Source organism: Loxodonta africana, chromosome 9, assembly GCF_030014295.1.
Source record: "Loxodonta africana isolate mLoxAfr1 chromosome 9, mLoxAfr1.hap2, whole genome shotgun sequence".
Lineage (NCBI taxonomy): Eukaryota > Metazoa > Chordata > Mammalia > Proboscidea > Elephantidae > Loxodonta > Loxodonta africana.
The window spans coordinates 101,960,332-101,981,967 of NC_087350.1; the positions used below are offsets into that span (position 1 = coordinate 101,960,332).

The following is a 21,636-nucleotide window of genomic DNA, read 5'->3' on the forward strand; positions in this document are numbered from 1 at the left end:
CAGAGTACAGGGTCAGTAGAAAAGAGGAAGACCCTCAATGAGGTGGATTGACACAGTGGCTGCAACAGTGAGCTCAAGCATAACAACGACTGTAAGGATGGCACAGGACCAGGCAGTGTTTTGTTCTGTTGTGCATAGGGTCGCTATGAGTCAGAACCAACTCGACGGCACCTAACAACAACAACTATAGTAATAGTAGTGCTAGTAGTAATAGTTATAGTAGTAGTGAGAACACAAACATTTATTGAACACCTACTACGTGCTAGATGAGAGACTTGGTGGCACAGTGGTTAAGTGCTCAGCTGCTAATTAAAAGGTTGGCACTTTGAGCCTACCAGAGGATCCATGGAAGAAAGGTGTGGCAGTCTGCTCCCATAAATATTTAAATTTTGGAAGCCCTATGGCACAGTTCTGTTCTGTCCTATAGAGTTGCTATTGGTCAGAATTGACTAGAGGGCAATGGGTTTTGGTTGTGTGCTAGATGCTTACATATGTTACTTCATTTGATTCTCACAACATACTATGAGGTAAGTTTTTTAGCTCCTTTTTACAGTGAGAAAACTGAGACTAAGAGAACATAATTTGGCCAAAGCGATACACCAGTAAATGGCAGAACCAGAATGTTAATCTAAGTCAGCGTGTTTGAAATCTCTCTTTGGGTCCACTGCAGCCCATGTTTGTCTGGCAGCTTTCTTGGTCCAGGCTTGGCTTCTCCTGTGGGGAGGACAAGTGGCCTTCAGTTAGAGCCAGTTTATCAAAGTGATAAGAAAACCAAAAAACAAAATGGGGATCAAAAGACAGTTGTGCCAGAAGAACTGATTCTGCCAAAGATGGGATGGCTATCTCAAGCCTTTTTCTAAAATACAAAACAGTCCCTCCAAACACAAACTCATCATCACTGAGTACACTTGAATCAGTTCTGATGGAATGGTCCATTGCTCCACGGCCGAGTGAAGGTGCCAGCAGTGCATTTCAAATTGCCTTTTCTCTTGCTTTTCACTCGTCTCATTTTCCTGACTTTCTTCTTCATTTCTTCTAATATTCCTCTCTTCTTAAGAAAACCGGACACCTGCTAACCGCATGTTACGGCTCCATAAATTTGATCTCCGACTGACTGTGGTCTCTGTTCTTATGATCAACCTGCTTTCACACAGTCAGCCTGAATGGATCTCCACTGCTTTTTATAGAAAGAATTTTTCTTAAAAACTTGAAAATAGTTGATGCCTCGAGCGCTTTGAATTTTTGGAACAATAAAAATAGCTGTTACTGGAGGTACTGATTAGTTTTTTAAAGGTCACTTGAGGGTGATTTATCAGTAAGACAGAACAAGAGTTTAATGGCCATTTGAGTGTATTAAATTAGGTACCCAAAGAGTTTGACGTTGCTTTGATATATCCTGTTGGGTATACAACCATGTCAAGGCCTGCTCCTGGTGTTGGCTAGCTGGTTTTTCAAATTCTTAAGACATTACTACATCAAAAGAAAATAGAATAAAACCCATAGACATATAAACCCACATTTCAAAATGTACAATATTCTTGGGACTTAGAGTTTGCCTGCAGAATGGGGTGACAGGGAAATTTTCTCCGGCAGGGCTAACTTTGTACTCTGATGGGCTCTTTCAGAAATCCTAAATGGAACCCATTTTATCTTTCCTTTTGCCCATAAAGCCTGTGTGGTGCTCTCTGCGCCATTTTGCATCACAGAATCTGTGTGGCCTCACTCCTGCATTGATTATTGCTGGATTACCTTATTGGAAACCATTGGCCTTTACTTGTTGTTAGCTGCTGTTGAGTTGGCTACAACTCATGGTGACCCCATTTACAACAGAACGAAATGTTCCCCAGTCCTGCGCCATCTTCACGACCATTGGTATGCTTGGGTCCATTGCTGCAGCCACTGTGTATTTTGAGTGCCTTGCAACCTAGGGGGCTCATCTTCCAGCACTATATTGGACAGTACTCTGTTGTAATCCACAGGGTTTTCATTGGCTAATTTTTGGAAGTAAATTGCCAGGCCTTTCTTCCCAGTTTGTCTTAGTATGGAACCTCTGCTGAAACCTGTCTACCATGTGTGACTCCACTGGCATTTGAAATACTAATGGGATAGCTTCAAGCATCAAAGCAACATGCAAGCCACCACAGTACGACAAACTAACAGGCGGGCGGTGGGCCTTTATTTACTCCCCAATAAAGAGACCTTTCCTGGTTGTGGCTTTGTAAGTTTCTATGGTGCAAGGTGGTGGGATTCACTGGTAGGCAAACTCTGGGATCTTTGTGTGTTCCCTCCCTCCCTTCCTCGAATGGCACTTGAGAGCTAATGAAGACATGATCAGAGATAGTATGGCATTATATTGCAGGCTTGTGTTTATGAACTGCCCGATGTTTAGAGAAACATGTCCAAGTTGTTACTCATGGCCACAGAGATCTGAAATTAATGACCTAAGACATTAAGACAGTGACTTGGTAAGGAGCACCTTGGCCCATGACATGAGGACAGTTGAATTTCCCTGTTAATTGAGTAAAATTTCTCTCTCTATAACAACCCTATGAAATCAATATTATTAATCTCCATTGTATAGGTGATGAGATCAGGGCTAAGAAAGTTTAAATGAGATAGATTGTTGTTTATATGGTGGGTTGAAATTTTTTTCCACAGACTAAAGTGTTCAAAAAGTGAGCAGTTTTACTTAATAAATAAGAGATAAGTAGAAACTTTGGTGAAGGATAAGACAGTACACAATACTGGGGAAGCCAGCACAACCTGTACAAGAAAAGGTCATGGTAGCTCCATAGACACATCGAAACTCCCTGAGGGACTGAATTGCTGGGCTGAGGGCTGTGAGGACCATGGTCTCAGGGAACATCTAGCTCAATTGGCATAACATAGTTTATAAAGAATATGTTCTATGTTCTACTTTGGTGAGTAGTGTTTGAGGTCTTAGAAGCCCATGAGCGGCCACCTAGGATACTCCACTGGCCTCACCCCTTCAGGAGCAAGGAAGAATGAAGAAAACTAATGATACAAGGTAAAGATTGGTCAAAAGGACTAACGGACCACATCTACCCCGGCCTCCACCAAACCGAGTCCAGTAAAACTAGATGGTTCCTGGCTACCACCACTGTCTGCTCTGTCAGGGATCGCAGGAGAGGGTCCTGGACAGAGCTGGAGAAAAAAGTAGAACAAAATTCTAACTCAAAAAGAAATACCAGACTTGCTGGCCTGACAGAGACTGGAGAAACCCTGAGAGTATGACCCCCAGACACTCTTTCAGCTCAGTAATGAGGTCACTTCTGAGGTTCACCCTTCAGTCAAAGATTGAACAGGTCCATGGAACAAAACAAGACTAAAGGGGTGCACCAGCCCTGCTGCAGGGACGGAAGGCAGGAGGGAACAGGAAAGCTGGTGTTAGGGAACCCAGGGTTGAGAAGGGAGAGTGCTGACTTGTCATGGGGTTGTTAACCAATGTCATAGAACAATGTGTGTACTAAATGTTTGATGAGAATCCAGTTTGTTCTGTAAACCTTCATCTAAAGTACAATTAAAAAAAAAAAAAAGTGAGCAGTTTAGTCCAAGTGCTTATGCTGAAATGAGGCATGTCTACAAAAAGTGTGAACTATAGTATATGACATAAATCTTATGTGTTATCACCATGCTTTCTCTTTATATAAAAATTCAGATTTATATAAAAAAAGGAATTGACTTCTTTTTTTTTTTTCTTTCAGAAGATTGATCTTTGGTTTTTGTCCTTGAATAGAAGAAGCCAGATTGTTTATTCCCAGCAGTTGGGCTCAAATGGTCAAACTCAAGGTCCATGAACATGTTAAGGGATGTTATGAGGGGTGCAGGATAATGGCCATTGTTTCATTGAGGAATTGACAAGTAGTAACTGGTCTGTGAGGAATACAAAGAAAAATTAGACTTTGAGATGATTTGAGAGATTTTTAATGATTAGAATAAAAGGTTTGAAGGTTTCTGATTTACAGCCGATGATTAAACACATAACGTCAAATCCTCTTCTAATCTGATCAATAATGACTTTGCAAGGAATGATTTTAGGGAGATCCTGTTACTTCCTGCTTAAGCCTAAGTGTCCACTGCTGTCTCATTTTGAAATATTATGCCATGAAAAGAAAGCATGAAGAAATATTAGCTTTGTGAGTAATAGAATTTATTGCTATGATATATATTTCCCTTTGTCTTCAAAGATATCACACAGTAGGGGGAGAAGTTAAAATGGAACTGAAACTAGTGCTAGCAAATTTTACTAGTTCAACTTTATGCTAATTTCTTTCATTTTAGACTTTCCTTCCTTTCCTGATAGTTTTGCTGACTCAGCAAAGCCACTGGTGTATGTACACCTCACGTGTGACTGGTCTCTTAGGATCAGCCATCACAACTAGGCTGCCAAGGATGCCACAGTGGGCCTTCTTGCCTTTCTTCACCCTAAGTTTCATACTCTGTGTAGGTCTGTCCTGTCTCTTTCTTTCCCACCTTTTCCCTTTTTTTATTAGCTGCCATTGAGTTAGAGTTGGCCCCTGTCTCGTGGCGACCCCACGTACCATGGGATCAAACTGTTGTGACTCACAGGGTTTTCATTGGCTGATTTTTTGACAGTATATTGTCAGGCCTTTCTTCCTAGTCTGTCTTAGTGTGGTAGCTCTACAGAAACCTGTTCAATATCTGTCTTAGTTTCTTAGCACTGCTGTAACGGAAATACCACAAATCAGTGACTTTTTAACAGATATTAATTTTCTCGGTTAGGAGGCTAGAAGCCTGAATTCAGGCCACTGATTCTAGGGGAAGGCTTCGTCTCTGTTGGCTCTGGGGGAAGGTCCTTGTCTCTTTTCAGCTTCTGTTCCTTAGGTCCTTGGGGATCTTTAGTGTGGCGTGGCAACTGTCTTCCCCCATCTGTGCTTTTCTCCTTCTGTGCCTAATCTGCTCTTTTTATATCTCAAAAGTGATTGGTTTAAGACATACCCTACACTGATATGGCCTCATTAACATAACAAAGAAGACCCTTTTCCCAAATGGGATCACATCCACAGGTGTGTTGTTTTGTGCCACAGAGTTGATTTCGACTCTAGTGACCCCATGTGACAGAGTAGAACTGCCCTATAGGGTTCTTCCTGTAATGATTACAGCCTAGGAAATTCTACTGGGCAATGCTACTCTGTCGTGTAGAGTCAACATCAACTTGATAGCACACAACAACAACAATCTTTACAGGACTGGGTGGGTTACAACTGCCAACCTCTTGGTTGGCAGCTGAGCGCTTAACCATTGCACCACCAGGGCTCCCATCCACAGGTATAGGGGTTAGGATTTATAACATATATTTTGGGGTGGCACAGTTCAATCCATAACAGCAACAATTGTTGTTGTTAGTTGCCTTTGAATCAATTCCGAGTCATGGCTACCCCATCATAGCAAGACGCAAGCTTCTGCTGACAGATGGGTGGTGGCTGGGATTGAGGTACCTTAGCTGGGAATGCAACCCTGGTCTCCTCTATGGAAGGCAAGAGTTCTACCCCTGAACCATCACTGCCCATACCCCTGCCCCACTCATCTCCAAGCTGGTTTTCCTCCCAGTCCTGGTAGGAAACCCCAGCCCTATTCTCACCCTCCACTCCACCTGACCTAGAGACTTACGAGTCTGAGGGTTTTTCGAACGTGTCAAAGAACTTCAGATGTTGGCACTAAAGCTCCTTTTACCTTTTCCTGTACTTAAAGCATTGGAGCCCTAATGGCGCAGTGTTTAAGAGCTCAGCAGCTAACCAAAAGGTTGGCAGTTCAAATCCACCAGCTGCTCCTTGGAAACCCTATGACCCTGTCTTATAGGGTCACTATAATGTGTTTGGTTTATATATATATATATAAAGGATAAGGAACACTGATAACACAGTGGTTAAACTGCTCAGCTGCTAACCCAAAGGCCTGCAGTTCTTACCACGAGCCACTACTTGGGAGTCTTCTGTAAAGATTACAGCCATGGAAACCCTATGGGGCAGTTCTACTCTGTCCTATCTGGTTGCTATGAGTAGGAATTGACTTGACAGCAATGGGTTTGGCTTCTTAGTTTATACTTAAAGGATAAGAATAAAGTACAATGGTTTATAGCAGTGATTCTCAACCCTGGTTGCTCATTAGAATCACCTGGAGAAATTTTAAATAATTCAGATGACTGAATACCACCCAGACCAATTAAAATGAAAACTTGGGGGTGGTGCTTGGGTGAGCTTAATGCAACCCCTGAGATGGAACCCTCTGGCTTAAGAGTTGCATTAGAGGCAACTCTTTCCCCCTGGTGTGTTGCCTACTGTCATCAGGAGACTCATAAGCCCTCACAAGCACTGCTTTTTTCCTTCCAGCAGTAGATAGGACAGAAGCCATAAGGATGAGGTCTGTTTTGCAGCCAGAACTTTTCCTCAGGGTATGGGGGACATCAGGGTCAGCCAGCACGTGGAACACCCCCAGGAGCACCACTCACATTATCATCTGTGTAAATGGCACCCTGGCACCCTGGAGCATGTTTACAACATGAATGGTGTCCTGGAGTCTGGTGTGCTGAAATGAGCAGAACCCAGTGAAGTGTCTCAATACCTTCGGCCGACACTTGCAAGGACAGATGGTCAAGTATGTTTTCCACAGAAGTACCTTCCACAAGGTGAGCTTATGTGGTGCTCAAGGACATTACAGTTTGAAATGTATTTGTCAGTTAGTCTAGACACTGTGCTTACGATAAGTATGTTCCTATTTCCAGAAAAACTATTTACAAACCAACTTTTTGAATATAGCCCGTTTGTGTCTTGGGGATTCCGAGAGAGTGTTTTAGCTAGGACCACTTGTGTGCTCCATATTTTTCTCTTTTTGAAAACATTTCCCTGATGTATTGGTGTTTACAATTCTTATACATTGCTGTCTCCTCCTGCACAGTATTATTAAACAATAAGTCATCTAATTAGGTATTTGGGTGCGTTCCTTGCAGCCTGTGATGTTTAGGGAGAATTTGTTTTTGAACAAGTATTTGAAGCATTTTTAATCCCACTGCCTGAGAACACCTCCACAGCCTGCACCAAACTCTGCCAAAGCAAGCAGATCAAGTTTCACTTTTCTAATGCAATTAAGCTCACCGAGCCTCAATCGCAATAGAGACTCATGCGTGTGCAGCAGAACGAACACTAGCACTGGGTGTGCGTTCGCATGTGGAGCTCAACATGGGGTGTGCCTTCTGGGCCAGTGAGACTGATGGCACTCGGGTAGCTGGGGACATACAGATCCCCCAAAAGAACTGAGTTATGAATCCCCGCTAAACTCATGCTCAGCTTGGAGAAGCGTGATGAGCAAGGACTCAGTGTGGTTCACCTTGTTTCTTTTTTGTTGGTGGTTGCCCTGCCTTGCTCTCCACAACATTTTCTAGCTGTGTCTGGGTGTTATTCGAGAGTCATTCCGGAGACATGTCAAAGGGTGGCCCAACTAATAACTTTTTAAATATGTTTTAGAAGAAAAAAACTTTCTTTGACTAGCCTGGGATAGAAAAGGGGAGGAAGGGGACTAACTTTGATTGAGCTTGCTATGTGTAGTGGGGACTTGTATTTATATTTACATGTATTATTACATCTTAACTCTGGTGGAGCCCTGGTGGCACAGTGGTTAACACCTATGCTGCTAACCAAAGGGTCGGCAGTTTGAATCTACTAGCACTCCTTAGAAACCCTATGGGGAAGTTCTGCTCTGTCCTATAAGGTCGCTATGAATCAGAATCAACTCCATGGCCATAAATTTGGTTGTTTTTTTTTTTGTTTTTTGTTCTCAACAACTCTGAGAGGAGTTCCTGGGTGATGCAAATGGTTATCACACTCAGTTGCTAACCTTAAGGTTGGAGGTTTAGTCCACCCAGAGGTGCCTTGGAAGAAAGTCCTGGCAATCTACTTCTGAAAATCAGTCATTGAAACCCCTATGGAGCACAGTTCTACTCTGACATACACTGGGTCACCATGAGTTGAAATCGATTTCATAACTGCTAACAAGTCTGAGATGTATCAATCATTGTCCTCACTTTGTAGATGAGGAAGCAGAGCCCAAGTAAGAATAAACTCGCTCAGGGAAACAGAAGAACTCTAATAGGATGCCGGGATGGGTGAATGCGATTTACTGCCTGGCCTGTATGCCGTGCCACTATTGCTTAGTATTTCACTTCTGCTCTACTCCTACATCACAGAAGTAAGCCCTCTCCTGGTGGTACAGTGGTTAAGCATTCGGCTGCCAATCAAAAGGCAACAGTTTGAATCTACCATTCGCTCGCTGGAAACCCTATGGGGTAGTTCTACTCTGTCCTATAGGGTCAGAATCTACATCCAGATTCTGGACTATGAGTCAGAATCAACTCCATGGAAATGGGTTTAGGTTTTTTTCTCCTTTCTTTTAGGACCATTGAATCAGAAAATTACTTACAAAGTTATTTCTTGAAAGTATCAAATAAGCTGCTGTACTTTCAGTACCTTTTAATGCTTTCATTTTCAAGTGTTAATCAGGAAATTAGGACTTCTAGTGAAAAACAAATTTGAAATGAGCCCTACCACTCATTGGACTTACTTAACAAGGGGGCTGCTTTCAAGATGCTGTTGGTGTTGTTAGGTGCCATCTGGTTGGTTTCGACTCATAGCAGCCCCGTGTACAACAGAACCACATGCTGCCCAGTCCTTCGCCATCCTCACAATCGTTGCTATATTTGAGCCCATTGTTGCAGCCACTGTGTCAATCCATCTCATTGAGAGTTGTCTTCTTTTTCACAGGGTGCTAGTAAATATGAAGCAGGGCTTCAAACCCCAGGTATACTGAATCAGAATCTACGTTTTAACAAGATGACCAGGTGATTCTTATGTATAATAAATTTCGAGAACCACTGCTTTACTAGTGGTTCTTAGAATTGGTCCCTAACCAGTATCATTAGCATCACCTGGGAACTTGTTAGAAATGCGAATTCTCAGCAGGAGTTCTCACCAGTTGGAAGCTCTGACATGAAGTGAGAAGCAGATCATGGCTGAAGACGTGAAAATTGTGCTAAGATCCTCAGCAGGAAAGCTTAGACCCTTGTTACAGTTCTGTTAACTTTAATTATTTGTTGGCATAAGTTTTTACTTAACATTTGCAATTTTTTACTTTACTTCATTTCAGTATATGGTAAACCGAAAAACTAAGGCCGTAGCTGTCAAGTCAATTCTGACTCATAGTGACCCTATAGGACAGAGTAGAACTGCCCCGCATGGTTTCCAGGGAGCGCCTGGTGGGTTCGAACTGCCAACCTTTTGATTAGCAGCCTAGGTCTTAACCACTACACCACCAGGGTTTCCCAGTATATGATACTGTGCTTTAATTTTCATCCTCAGTTTGCATCAAACATATTTATGAATAAAGCAACAAGCCCAGTCGTTTCTTTAAACATCGGCAAGTCATTTCACCTCTGTGGGCCCCCATTTCCTCTTCTTGACCGCTGTGCGCTAGAGTGGGAATACAGTTTCAGGAACCAGGGCCCCCCCTGCTGGGGTTTGTATCACAGCTCTATCATTTATTAGCATTTACCTTGGACAAATTACTTATCAGTTTCTTCAGCTGAAAAATGGAAATAATAATAGAATCCACCCTATAAGTTGCTGTAAAGTTTGAGTGCGCTAAAACAGCACTCGATCTCTCAGGCTTCTTCCAACTATACAGTTCTGGAATGTTTGAGATACTGTGACTTAGGCTGAAACAACTTCTCACTTTTTGTCATTTGTCGCTAAGTTTTCTTAAGCTGTTAAAAGCATTTTCTTTACAGCAGACCTTTTTAACAAAAATATTTTTTCTTTTCTGCTACAGTTCAGGCATCTGTGAGATTGTTTCATCATTAGCAATGGCAGACAAGCAAGATGGTCAAGGTTATCATAGACCAGCTTAAGCAGCAATGTCGGGTAGTTTTCTGAATCCCTGAGCAATCCTTTTCCTTTTCATGATAAAGTATTTAATTCTTGATGGCGGAAGTTCCTTTACACGCATACTGCTATTTTGGTGAAATCATTTTGCTCATTTTGCTCGTGTGCAAATACCACTTTGTATTGTAAAGTGTTGTTGTTAGGTGCCCTCTAGTCAGTTCGGACTCATAGTGTCCCCAAGTACAGCAGAATGAAACACTGCCCGGTTCTGTGCCATCCTCACAATCATTGCTACGCTTGAGCCCATTGTTGCAGCCACTGCGTCAATCTGCCTTGTTGAGGGCCTTCCTCTTTTTTGCTGACTCTCTAAGCATGATATCCCTCTCCAGTGACTGATCCCTCCTGATAACATGCCCAAATTATGTGAGACATAGTCTTGCCATCCTTGCTTCTAAGGAACATTTTGGTGGTACTTCTAAGACAGATTTGTTCCTTCTTTTGGCAGTCCATGGCATATTCAATATTCTTCACCAACACCGTAATTCAAAGGTGTCAGTTCTTCTTTGTTCTTCCTTATTCATTGTCCTGCTTTCCATGCATATAAAGCGATTGAAAACACCATGGCTTGGGTCACGTGCACCTTAGTCTTCAAGGTGACACATCATTGCTTTTCGACACTTTAAAGAGGTTTTTTGCAGCAGATTTGCCCAATACAATGCATCTTTTGATTTCTTGACTGCTCATTCCATGTGTGTTGATTGTGGATCCAAGTAAAATGAAATCCTTGACAACTTCAATCTTTTCTCCATTTATCATGATGTTGCTTATTGGTCCAGTTGTGAAGTATCTGATGAACAAACAAATGAATAAATCCTATTCAAATAGAAAACCAGAATTTATTTATTCTGAAGACAGAATCATCTTAGAAGATGTATTCCCAAACATGTTTTAATATGAATTTAAACAGAACCTCACTTTTGGCCAATTTGGTGTTTCATCATGAGTTAGGAGATGCGGAATTCACTCAAGAATGGTTCTGTTGGGGAAGCTCCTAGGTGTTAGTTTGGAATGTACCAGTGGTTAGTCTCAGGTGAAGAATGTAGTAGTCAGCCATAGTGAATGTGAGTGTTTTTCATTCCGTTTAAGTTATTCAGTTAAGCAAGCTGTTGTAAAAATTCATGATAGAACCCTTTGGCTAAAAACAAAATGAATTTAAATCATAGCCATTTGATTAGTCTTCAAGAAATGCTTTTGGTGGTTTAAGATGGTTAGTCATTAAAAACAACTGTAAATAAGGGGCACAAAACCTTTTCCCTCTGCAACCAATTTTCTCTGTGTTTGAAGGGTAGTTCCCAGAGAAAATCTCTGCAGAGACAGGCCAGGTGTCTAGTTTCTAAAGGGCAGCCTGGAATTTGTATTTCTGATGTAGATTCATTAACTACGGATTTATCAGGCATGACCAGAAATTCTGTAGATACCATCTGGCCGTCCTGTATTTCAGTAATTTTAATTCTCTAACTTAGCATCACCGGAATGGTTCCTCAAAGAACCTGGGCTTTTCAGGAAGAAGGGAAAAAAAGAAAGATTTTCCACAAGTTTACAAACTTTGGGCTTAAAAAAAGTTAAAGTTACTTTTCTGCAGGCCTTCTTAGCACCTTGAATATGCTCATATTATTACACTGTGAGTCTTTAAAATATTTTTAGCATTCTGACCTTCAAATATATTTGGATGTAGATGACATTTGTGGAAAACGTTTTCATATCTCCAAGATGTGCCTTCTAAGAAGCACCGTTTGTAAAACACTGCTTTTATCAGCAGAATAGACATTTTGTTGTTGTTAGTTGCCCTCAAGTCAATTTTGACTCACGGCAACCCCCGTGTGTTTTGAATGTTGAAAATCAATGGAAGGAAACCTTCTAATGTGTTTATGTAGCAGTCGAAGGGTAGCCTTTGCAACCTTGGCTATGTCGGCATGGCCTGAGTGAGGGCTCTCTGTAGGTCTGTGAGGCTGTCCTGTGCTTCCTGGGCATCTGGGAAGGAAGTACTCTTGTGTCATTGTTAGGTGCAGTCGAATCAGTTCTAACTCATAGCTATCCTACATACAACAGAACAAAACATACCTAACTCATAGCTACCCTACATACAACAGAACAAAACATACCTGATCCTGTGCCATTCGCACAAGGGACATATGTGGACTGAGTACCTGTGACTTAAAGAAGTCACATGGGATGTGGACAGAGTGCTGGTCTGGGCGTCAAGAGAACTGAGATTCTAATCCAGGTTTGGTTTCCAGACATCTGTGTAATATTTGTAAAGTCACTTAACTTCCATTGGACTCTCTTCTATAAAATTAAGGGCTTCCAGAAGAGAAAGAGGGAGCTCTGGTGACGCAGTGCTTAAGTGCTTGGCTGTTAACCAAAAGGTTGGTAGTTTGAACCCATCAGCCACTCCATGGGAGAAAGATGTGTCAGTGTGCTTCCGTGAAATTATTGCCTTGAAAACCCTAAGGGGCAGTTCTCCTCTGTCCTTCAGGGTTGCTATGAGTCAGAATAGATGTGATGGCAATGAGTTCCAAGAGAAGACTACAAATGGGTAATGGACATTTAAAAAAAAAAGAATCTAATGGTTGCACAACATGATGAATATAATTAATGTCAATGAATTGTACATGTAAAAAATATTGAAATGGCAAATGATTTTGTTATATATATTTTTACTACAATTTAAAAAAAAAACTAAATCTCCCACATGAACAGAGGAATGCAAATCAAAAGCAGCGATGGGGTACAATATTTCACTTAAACTAAAAACCAAACCCATTGCCATTGAGTCAATTCCTACTCATAGTGACTGTATAGAACAGAGTAGAACTGCCCCATAGGGTTTCCAGGGAGTGCCTGGTGGATTTGAACTGCCAACCTTTTGGTTACCAGCCGTACCACTTAACCACTACACTACCAGGATTTCTATATTTCACTTAAAAACCAAAAAACCAAACCCACTGCCATCAAGTCGATTCAGACTCATAGCAACCCTATAGAACAGAGTAGAACTGCCCCATAGAGTTTCCAAGGAACGCCTGGTGGATTCGAACTGCTGACCTCTTGTTTAGCAGCCATAGCACTTAACCACTATACCACCAGGGTTTCCGTATTTCACTTAGTGAGTAAAAATTAAAAAGGGTAATACTGAATGTCAGCAGTGAGCATGGTTGGTAAGGGTATAAACTGGTACTGTTTTCCCAGAAAGCATTTATATATGAAAACTAAAAACTAAACCCATTGCCATGGAGTCAATTCTGACTTATAGTGACCCCATAGGACAGAGTAGAACTGCCCCAAAGGGTTTCCAAGGAGCGCCTGATGGATTCAAACTGCCAACCTTTTGGTTAGCAGCAAAATGCTTAACCACTCTGGCACCAGGGTTTCCATGTATATTTGAGGAGCCTCAAAATAAGTTTATATCCTTTGGCATTGTAATTCCACTTCTAGAAACCTATCAAAAGGAAGGAATTAGAAAAATGAGCTGAATTAAAATCAATAATTTTTTTTTTTAATCACAGTCTGTTTACCGAGTAGCTACATCTATGAAATAGTGGAGTGACCAAAGAAATGACACTATATCCATGTAGTAGACGGAGTGTATAGATTAAAAGTAAGACCTAAGGAATATGTAATAATATGGAAAATGCGTATGATAGAATATTATGTTAATAGAAAAGAATAGTAACAACTCTTTTTATACTATGGTTTCAGTTAAGTTTAAAAATTGTGTGTATATATGTGTATATATATTTATGTTTGTACGTATATGTATGTATGTGCACACACACACACACACACACACAAAAGCTTGAAAGGGTTTTCTTTTGGTGTTGGGAAAGTATATATTTTTTCCTTCTCTATTTTTTTTTATAGGTTTCTGTATTTTTATCCTTTAGTTAATGAGCTTACATTTATTTTTATTATTATAAAAGGAAGTTATTTTCAGAGAAAGCAAATGAATTGATAAATAAAATGAAGGATATGTGCTAAGTTGATTTCTAAAGTTTCTCCCAAGCCATGCGTTCTGTGATTTAGATTACAATTTAGAGAAAATTGCAGAGTGGAGGAAGCGGAATGTTATCAACACAATCAGCACATACTGTATTGATTTAATAGAATGGAATTATGAAGCGGCCTGTTTACTTTGAGGCCTCTAAACCGTGCTTGTGTGTAAGGAATTGAAACACTAAGATGCTGGTAGACAGGGTATCTCTGTTAATTATCTGCTCTGAAAGTAACAGCTACTTCCTTTAGAGAACATTGCCTCTAGTGAAAATTTACCTCCTGTGTCAATCATTAATCCTTGTCCGGAACCATAAAAGAAGTTGTTAAGAGTTTGCATACTGTGGGAAAAAGAGCACAGGGCTAGTGAAGGAACTGCAAAGAATATAAAACTATGGTGTAATGCAAAACAGTATAATATGGCCATTAAGTGCATGGGTTCTGGTGTCAGGCAAAACCCAGTAAACCATTTGCTGTTGACTGGACTCTGACTCATGGCAATCCCATGTGTGTCAGAGAAGAACTGCTCCATAGGATTTTCAGCGGCTGATTTTTCAGAGGTAGATTGCCAGGCCTTTCTTCTGAGGCTCCTCTGGGTGAACTCAAACCTCCAACCTTAGGGTTAGCAGCCAACTGCTTAACCATTTGTACCACCCAGGGACTCCAGCCTTAAGCACAGAGAAGACAAACTGGCTCTATTGCATCTCTTATCTTCATTTGAGTGGGAATAGCTGCCTGGAGCACTAGAGAGAAACCACCAGGCCACCAGGCCACGTATGAGTTCTGCAAAAGCAAAGCTAGCAAACAAACAAAAACCATGAGGAGGAAGAGGCTGCCCTTGTGTTCAATAGCTACCATTGCAAAATTCCAAAGAGAAAGATGTCGCAGTATCATGGTCATCGGGGTACATCAATGCAATGATTGTAACCACTGACCACAGAATATTTCCGTTGCATGGAGAGGCTGAGAATGCAGCTGGGATTCATTTTCTTTCTGGTTGTACACAGATTATCTCAGATTAGTGGCAGGAGTTTCATGTTTTTATCAACATGAAGAACACATGCTTCTACAGTTAAGCCAAATACATACTTATGAAATAAATACTTGCTCACATTTCCCCTCCACTAAATGAAAATGTTACTAAATTGTTTTCTTCTGTTTAGGAAATTTCCCCAGAAAGTTTGATTAAAGAAACTGTTTTGAATTTTTATAAGGAAGAATTCAAGGCAGGGCGGTTTCCTCCTTCTTAGAACATTTTTTCACACGCTTCTTTTTCATTGGCTTGTACAGATATACGTAGAATATATGAGTTCCCCGTGAAGGATCAATGATGGGCAAATGGCCAGTAAGAGCAGAACTTGTCTGCAGCCATGACAGGAGGATTTTGAAACGCTGAGAAACAGCTGAACCATTCAAGCAAAGACAGGATTTGTTTCCATTGCAGAATCTAATTAAGTCAGAGGTGGCTAAAAGTCAGTGTATAAGCTCCCTGGGGGCCCTAGCTGAGTGCCCTTTCTACTTCCACTTCCAGATGTCCCCATAACTCTGCTGACTCTGTGGACAACCATGTCAGCAGCCAGAGCAAGTTGCAAGCAGAAAGAGATGAGACTGAGGACCTGACTTGGCCCTACGCTGGGACGAAGAAAACTAAGTTCTCAAGATGTGCTAGACTTTCCACTAGGGCGTTTTCGGTGTTGGCTGCCTCTTGTTAGTTGTAGCTGAGTCGCTTCTGACTCACGGCAACCCCATGCGTGCAGAGTAGAACTGCCCTGCAGGGTTTTCAAGGCTATGGCCTTTCAGAACAGATCACCAGGCCTGTCTTCTGAAGCACCTCCTAGTGAGTTCAAACCTCCAACCTTTTGGCTAGTAATCCAGAGCTTAACCGTTTGCACCACCCTACACATACTAAATTTGTATCAAAGACAATTACCACCATTTTATTTTGGGGAGAGATAAAAGACCAACTGCCATTCATGAAATCTTTCTGAATTCAGAGTCCCGATTTGCTTTGCTGTTGTTTTGTTTTTCCTTTTCGTCCAAATCCCTTTCTCTTTTCCCTCCCTACCACGTCCTTGGAAACCCTCATGGCATAGTGGTTAAGAGTTTGACTGCTAACCAAAAGGTCGGCAGTTCAAATCCACCAGGTGCTTGTTGGACACTATATGGGGCAGTTCTACCCTGTCCTGTAGGGTCGCTATGAGTTGGAATCAACTTGATGGCAACGGGTTTGGTTTTTGGTTTTATCGCCTTCTTAAAACAAAAAATCAAGACAGTATTTTCCATGAAATGTTCACATCATTGGTGTTTCTCAACACCAAGAGAAAAATGTAAGAGGATAATTAGAATGTCAATAAAACTCAAATAAAGCATACACTGTTTGATCTTTATTGCACCTAATTCCGCATCCTTCATCCAGGCCCAGTTGATTGAAGGATGAGTTTTTATGTGTGTTGGATTTGGGAATTATTGCCCCTGCATTCTTTTCTGCCTCTGTAGATTGTTGCTTCAGGTTGTTCCTGAAACGTTAGAATTCAGCGTTTTTTGTTTTTTCAACAGCATACTGTCTTAGGACTGGAATCCCTGGGTGGTGCGAATTGTTAATGCCCTGGGCTACTGACTGAATAGTTGGAGGTTTGAGTCCATCCAGAGGTGCGTTGGGAGAAGGACCTGGTGCTCTACTTCTGAGAAATCAGCCGCTGAAAACCCTATGAAACACAGTTTTACTCTGACACACGTGGGTTGCCATGAGTTGGGATCAACTCAAAGACAACTGGTTTTTCTTTTCAGTTTTAGTTCGGCTGCAAGTAACAACAACAAAACAAAAAGAAAAAACTGAATAACAGTGGATGAAATGAGAGAAGTTTAATTTCTCTGCCATGTAAAATTCTGCAGGAATGAGCTAGAATGGTGGCTCTGCTTTGCAAATGCCCCAGAGAGGCTCCTTCTAGCTCATAGTTTGCCACTTTCTCAGGTGTAAGGCAGCATCCTCAGTCTGGGCAACAAGATGGAGGAAGATAAATGAAAAAAGGACAACATGCATACAATAATTGCCTCTTAAAGGAGGTTTCTTGAAGCTGCTGCCTGTTAAAACCAAAACCAATACCAAACCCGTTGCCCTCGAGTTGGACTCATTAGGACCCAACAGAACAGAGTAGAACTGCCCCATAGGGTTTCTAAGGAGTGGCTGGGGGATTCAAACTGCCAATCTTTTGGTTAGCAGCCAAGCTCTTAACCACTGTGACACCAGGGCTCCAGACAGCTCTTCTTAAAGTCCACTGGTCAGAAACTGGTCACATGGCACAGGTAGCTGCAAGAGAGGCTGTGAAATAAAGTCTTTATTCCAGGTGACTGTGTGTGTGCAGCTAACGGTTCTGTTTTTATAGAAGAAGAAGAGAGTAGATATTGTGGGACAAACAGACATCCCAGCCACAGATATTGGAAAAGAGCTATTAACATAAGAGGAAGGAAGGAAACACTTCGTATATTTTCTTAAAGATCTGAGAAGAGCTTTGTTGGTATTCTATGTTGCTAATGTGAAAAAAAGATTTTGGTTGATTTTTTCCATTTTTGATCCATATTGCCTTTCTTGTTAAAGCAGCACTAAACTAAAACATTAAAATCATTAAATGACCTTTGTGAAATATGGCAGTCTCTAAGATAGCTGGCCATCCATTGAGGTTGATCTATTTATATACTTTATACTCAGGCCTGCCTCTAAAAGCGTGGAGATGGTAGCAGAGCTGTGATGTGTTATAAAAGCTGTGCGTCGGGTAGGGGAACGGGAGGAGCTGCTTTAGAGATCAGCTGACCAGTAATTTCACAACATGTACAAAGATCAGGAACTTGTCTCTGGATCAAAGCCCTTGTTTTACTTGCTGTCATGTTATCTAAGACCTGAAGTTTCAAGGGGAACTTGTTTCAGCTGTTGGCTGAGTAGGTGGCAGGAGAAGAGAATTCCAGGCCTTCATCCATATACCTAACTCTGCTAAGGGCTGTTCTTGGCAAGCCTGACACACACTGCTGATAATCTGAAGATGGCAGTTTGATGAAAAGGAGTCCCTGAGTGGTGCAAATGGTTAAGTGCTTGGCTGCTAACTGAAAGGGTGGAGGTTGGAGTTCACCCAAAGGTGTCTTGGAAGAAAGGCCTGGTGATTTACTTCTGAAAAATCAGCCATCGAACACCTTACAGCTCTATTCTGACACATAAGGAGTCACCATGAGTGGAAGTCAATGGGATGGTGACTGTTTTATTTTTTTGGTGAAATCCAGTGGGTGCCTCTCCATTTTGCTGTGTTCCTCAGTTCCTTTTAGGATTAACAGTCCTCCCACTAGGTGGAAGAAGCCCTGGTGGCATAGTAGTTAAGAGCCATGGCTGCTAACCTAAAAGGTCCACAGTTCTAATCCACCAGCTGCTCCTTGGAAGCCCTATGTGGCAGTTCTACTCTGTCCTATAGGGTCGCTATGAGTTTAAATTGGCTCGATGGCAATGGGTTTTTTTCTTTTTGGTAGCTAGGTGGATGGGTACACCTCAGAAAAAAGTTGTACCTGCCTTTTGTATCTTGATGGGCTGGTACTAGGGAACTCATACTAATTGATGATTTTCTTGAACTTATTTTCAATTAAGCAACATAATTACATAATGACACATTTATTATGAGATGGGCTTGTTTAACATTGGTTTTGTCAGAGGTCGTGTCTTCAGTTAATTCATACATGTTTCACCCATAAAACACTTTTGTTCATAAAAGTGTTCACGTTCAAATTCCCTACAAATAGACTTTTTAAAAGCCTTTAAAATATAATAAAAGTATTTTTAAGTTTCTTTTTACATCACACATACATGCAGTTCTACATAGATGCATATGTGTCATCTTTGCATGTAGGTTGTTGCATTTTTAAGTGTGTGTTTTTTCTTTTTCTTATTTTTTGTAGCCCTTTCCTCTTCTTTCCCCTGTCTACCCATGTTACATTACTATCTCAGACAATTCCTATTAGCAATCTAATATCCGTCTTTTCATATTTTTCCATGTTCATATAATTGTATACAGCCTCTTTCTCTGACTCTCTACACACACTCTCTCTCTCAGATGCAACTTCTGTCATTATTTTACCAAGGGGAGCATAACATACCTACTTACCTTTCTTTGTCTAATTCTGCAATTTAAAAAAAGTTGACATTAAGTTGATTCTGACTCATGGTGACCCCACGTATGTCAGAGTAAAACTGTGCACCTCTCTACTTTTTAAACGTTACATTCTACTCCACGTTGTAAATACATCTACTCTCTCCAGCCATTTTCTGGTTAATGGGCTTTGGCTTTGTTTGCAGTTTTTACCACTATGAACATATGCTGTAGTCCAGGTCCTTGCTCATGTATCCTTGCAGAGGCTGCTTTTATCTCTGTTAGAGAGATTCTCAGGGTAGTGTGGGAATGATGGGACAAAGGGTATGTTTTGGTTTTTAAGAGTCTCAACTTCAGTGTTGTAGGCACAGAATGTGGATTTTGTCCATATATCCCAGTAACTGAATTCATGTGACATCTTAATCCATGGCTGATGGTGACCCCTTCTGATGCTAATTCTTTCTTTAGAGATATTAATATTTGTGCTTATGGGGGGAGGTTCAGGCTAGAGATATATGTTTCAGAGTCATTAGCTTAAAGATGTTATTTAAAATAGGAATGAGAGAACTAGGGCGTGAATATACAAAACAGGTCCAAGAACTGGACTTACCTGCCCATTGCCGTCGAATGGATTCCGACTCATAGTGACCTTATAGGGCAGAGTAGAACTTCCCCATACAGTTTCCAAGGAGCACCTGGTAGATTCAAACTGCCAACCTTTGGTTAGTAGCTGTAGCTCTTAACCATTACACCACCAGTGTTTCCAAGAACTGGATTAGATACCCCAATATTAAACAGTCAGGGAGTCGAGGAAGAACCAGTAGGCTACAAAGGAGTGGCCAGTGAGGGAAGAGTAGCTGCTTCCAAGGGAAATTTGTTTCAGCTGTTGGCTGAGTGGATGGCAGGAGAAGAGCATTCCAGGACAACATGTAACTATCTAACCCTGTGTTGATTTAAGTAGTTTAAATCTCAGAGAGCAAGATCCTGTCCCCTGTCTCTGAGTTTTGGGGGGAAACCTACCTACCCTGTTGCTTTTTGTCCCCCTGCATGTCCTGCTTTTGGAGTGGTCTTACGTCTTAGAAGCCAGATATGAATGGAAAAAAGGTTTGTTTTTTTTTTTCCCCCCAACACAGCTAACATTTATTACAGTAGGTTATTTCTGGTCTTTTTTCTATATAGAGAGTCTTAATATGGTTATAGCCATTTTACATATATAATTTTGCATAAAAAGGTTTCGTTTTGTTGTAAAAGCTCAACAACCAGATTTGTACTCTTACCCAAATAAGCAAACCTAATTCAGCCTGATGTGGGCAACATGGTCAGAAAGAGTGTGTCAATAGATTTCTTTTGGGACTGACACTTTAAAAAACAAGCCTCTCTCTGAAGAGTTTCACCCCTCAGGTGTCAGGTGACATATATCCCCGCGCTGGCTTAGGACATTAGAAGATTTCAAACAGGATGAGGGAATGTGTCTTCTCTTAATATATAAACCAAAAAAAAAAAAAACCTTCTGCCATTGAGTCAATTCCGACTCATAGCAACCCTACAGGACAGAGTAGAACTGCCCCATAGAGTTTCCAAGGAGCACCTGGCGATTTGAACTGCTGACCTCTTGGGTAGCAGCCATAGCACTTAACCACTACGCCACCAGGGTTTCCCTCTTAATATATAAGATGTGAATAATAGAGGTATTTTTGTCCACACCCTTCTAACAAACTTTTATTGTGGTATCCATTGGTATATATAGAAATTTATTGAAATCCCTTAAAATAGAAATTTTTTGTGTGGGTGTAATAAACCACCATTGGTTTACTTAGCCATACTGAGATTTAGGGATGTATTTCAATACATACTACATTTGGACACAGTTCTTTTAGTCCTTATACACAGAGACATAAGCATGAAACTCCAAGTGATCAAAGCAGAGACACTTGTGCAAATTAAGTACATTGTAATATAATTAGCAATGTAGATAATATAAAGGAGCCCTGGTGGGTTAGTGGTTAAGAGTTTGGCTGCTAACTGAAAGGTCTGTGGTTCAAATCCACCAGCAGCTCCATGAGAAAAAGACATGGCAGTCTGCTTCCATAAACATTAAAGAAAATATACTGCCTTGGAAACCCTATGAGGCATCTCTACTCTGTCCTGTAGTGTCGCTATGAGTTGGAATTGACTTCCCGGCAATGGGTAGATAATATAAATATCTGTGTCATTCTCTGTGTATCCTGTGTATTATCACTCTATGTATAGTTCCTTTTACAGATAGAAAAAACCTGAATGTGCACTGAGAAAAAAATAAATATGTTCCAAATTCCATTCAAGTGTTTCCTTTTTTTTATTATTATTATTGTGGTAAAATCATACATAACAGAACATTTACCATTTCAACATTTTTTGCATGTATAATTCGGCAACATCAGTTATGTTCATCATGTTGTACAGCCATCACCACTATCCGTTTCCAGCATTTTCCATCACCCTTTTTTTAACAGGAGCTCAGTGTCCCTGAAGTCGTGGCTTCATTGCCCAGCAAAGCCAGAATTGTGCCCATA

The 21,636-nt window shown here is 41.0% G+C and overlaps 1 protein-coding gene and 1 pseudogene across 19 annotated transcripts in view; one reads left to right on the forward strand and one right to left on the reverse strand.

Annotated features, from left to right (window-relative positions):
- Positions 1-12,088, reverse strand: part of LOC111749890 (cytochrome c-like) — a 34,331-nt pseudogene extending 22,243 nt beyond the window's left edge.
- The window catches only part of FREM1 (FRAS1 related extracellular matrix 1), a 333,841-nt gene that overhangs the window by 154,848 nt on the left and 157,357 nt on the right, over positions 1-21,636 (forward strand). The window lies entirely within an intron of this gene.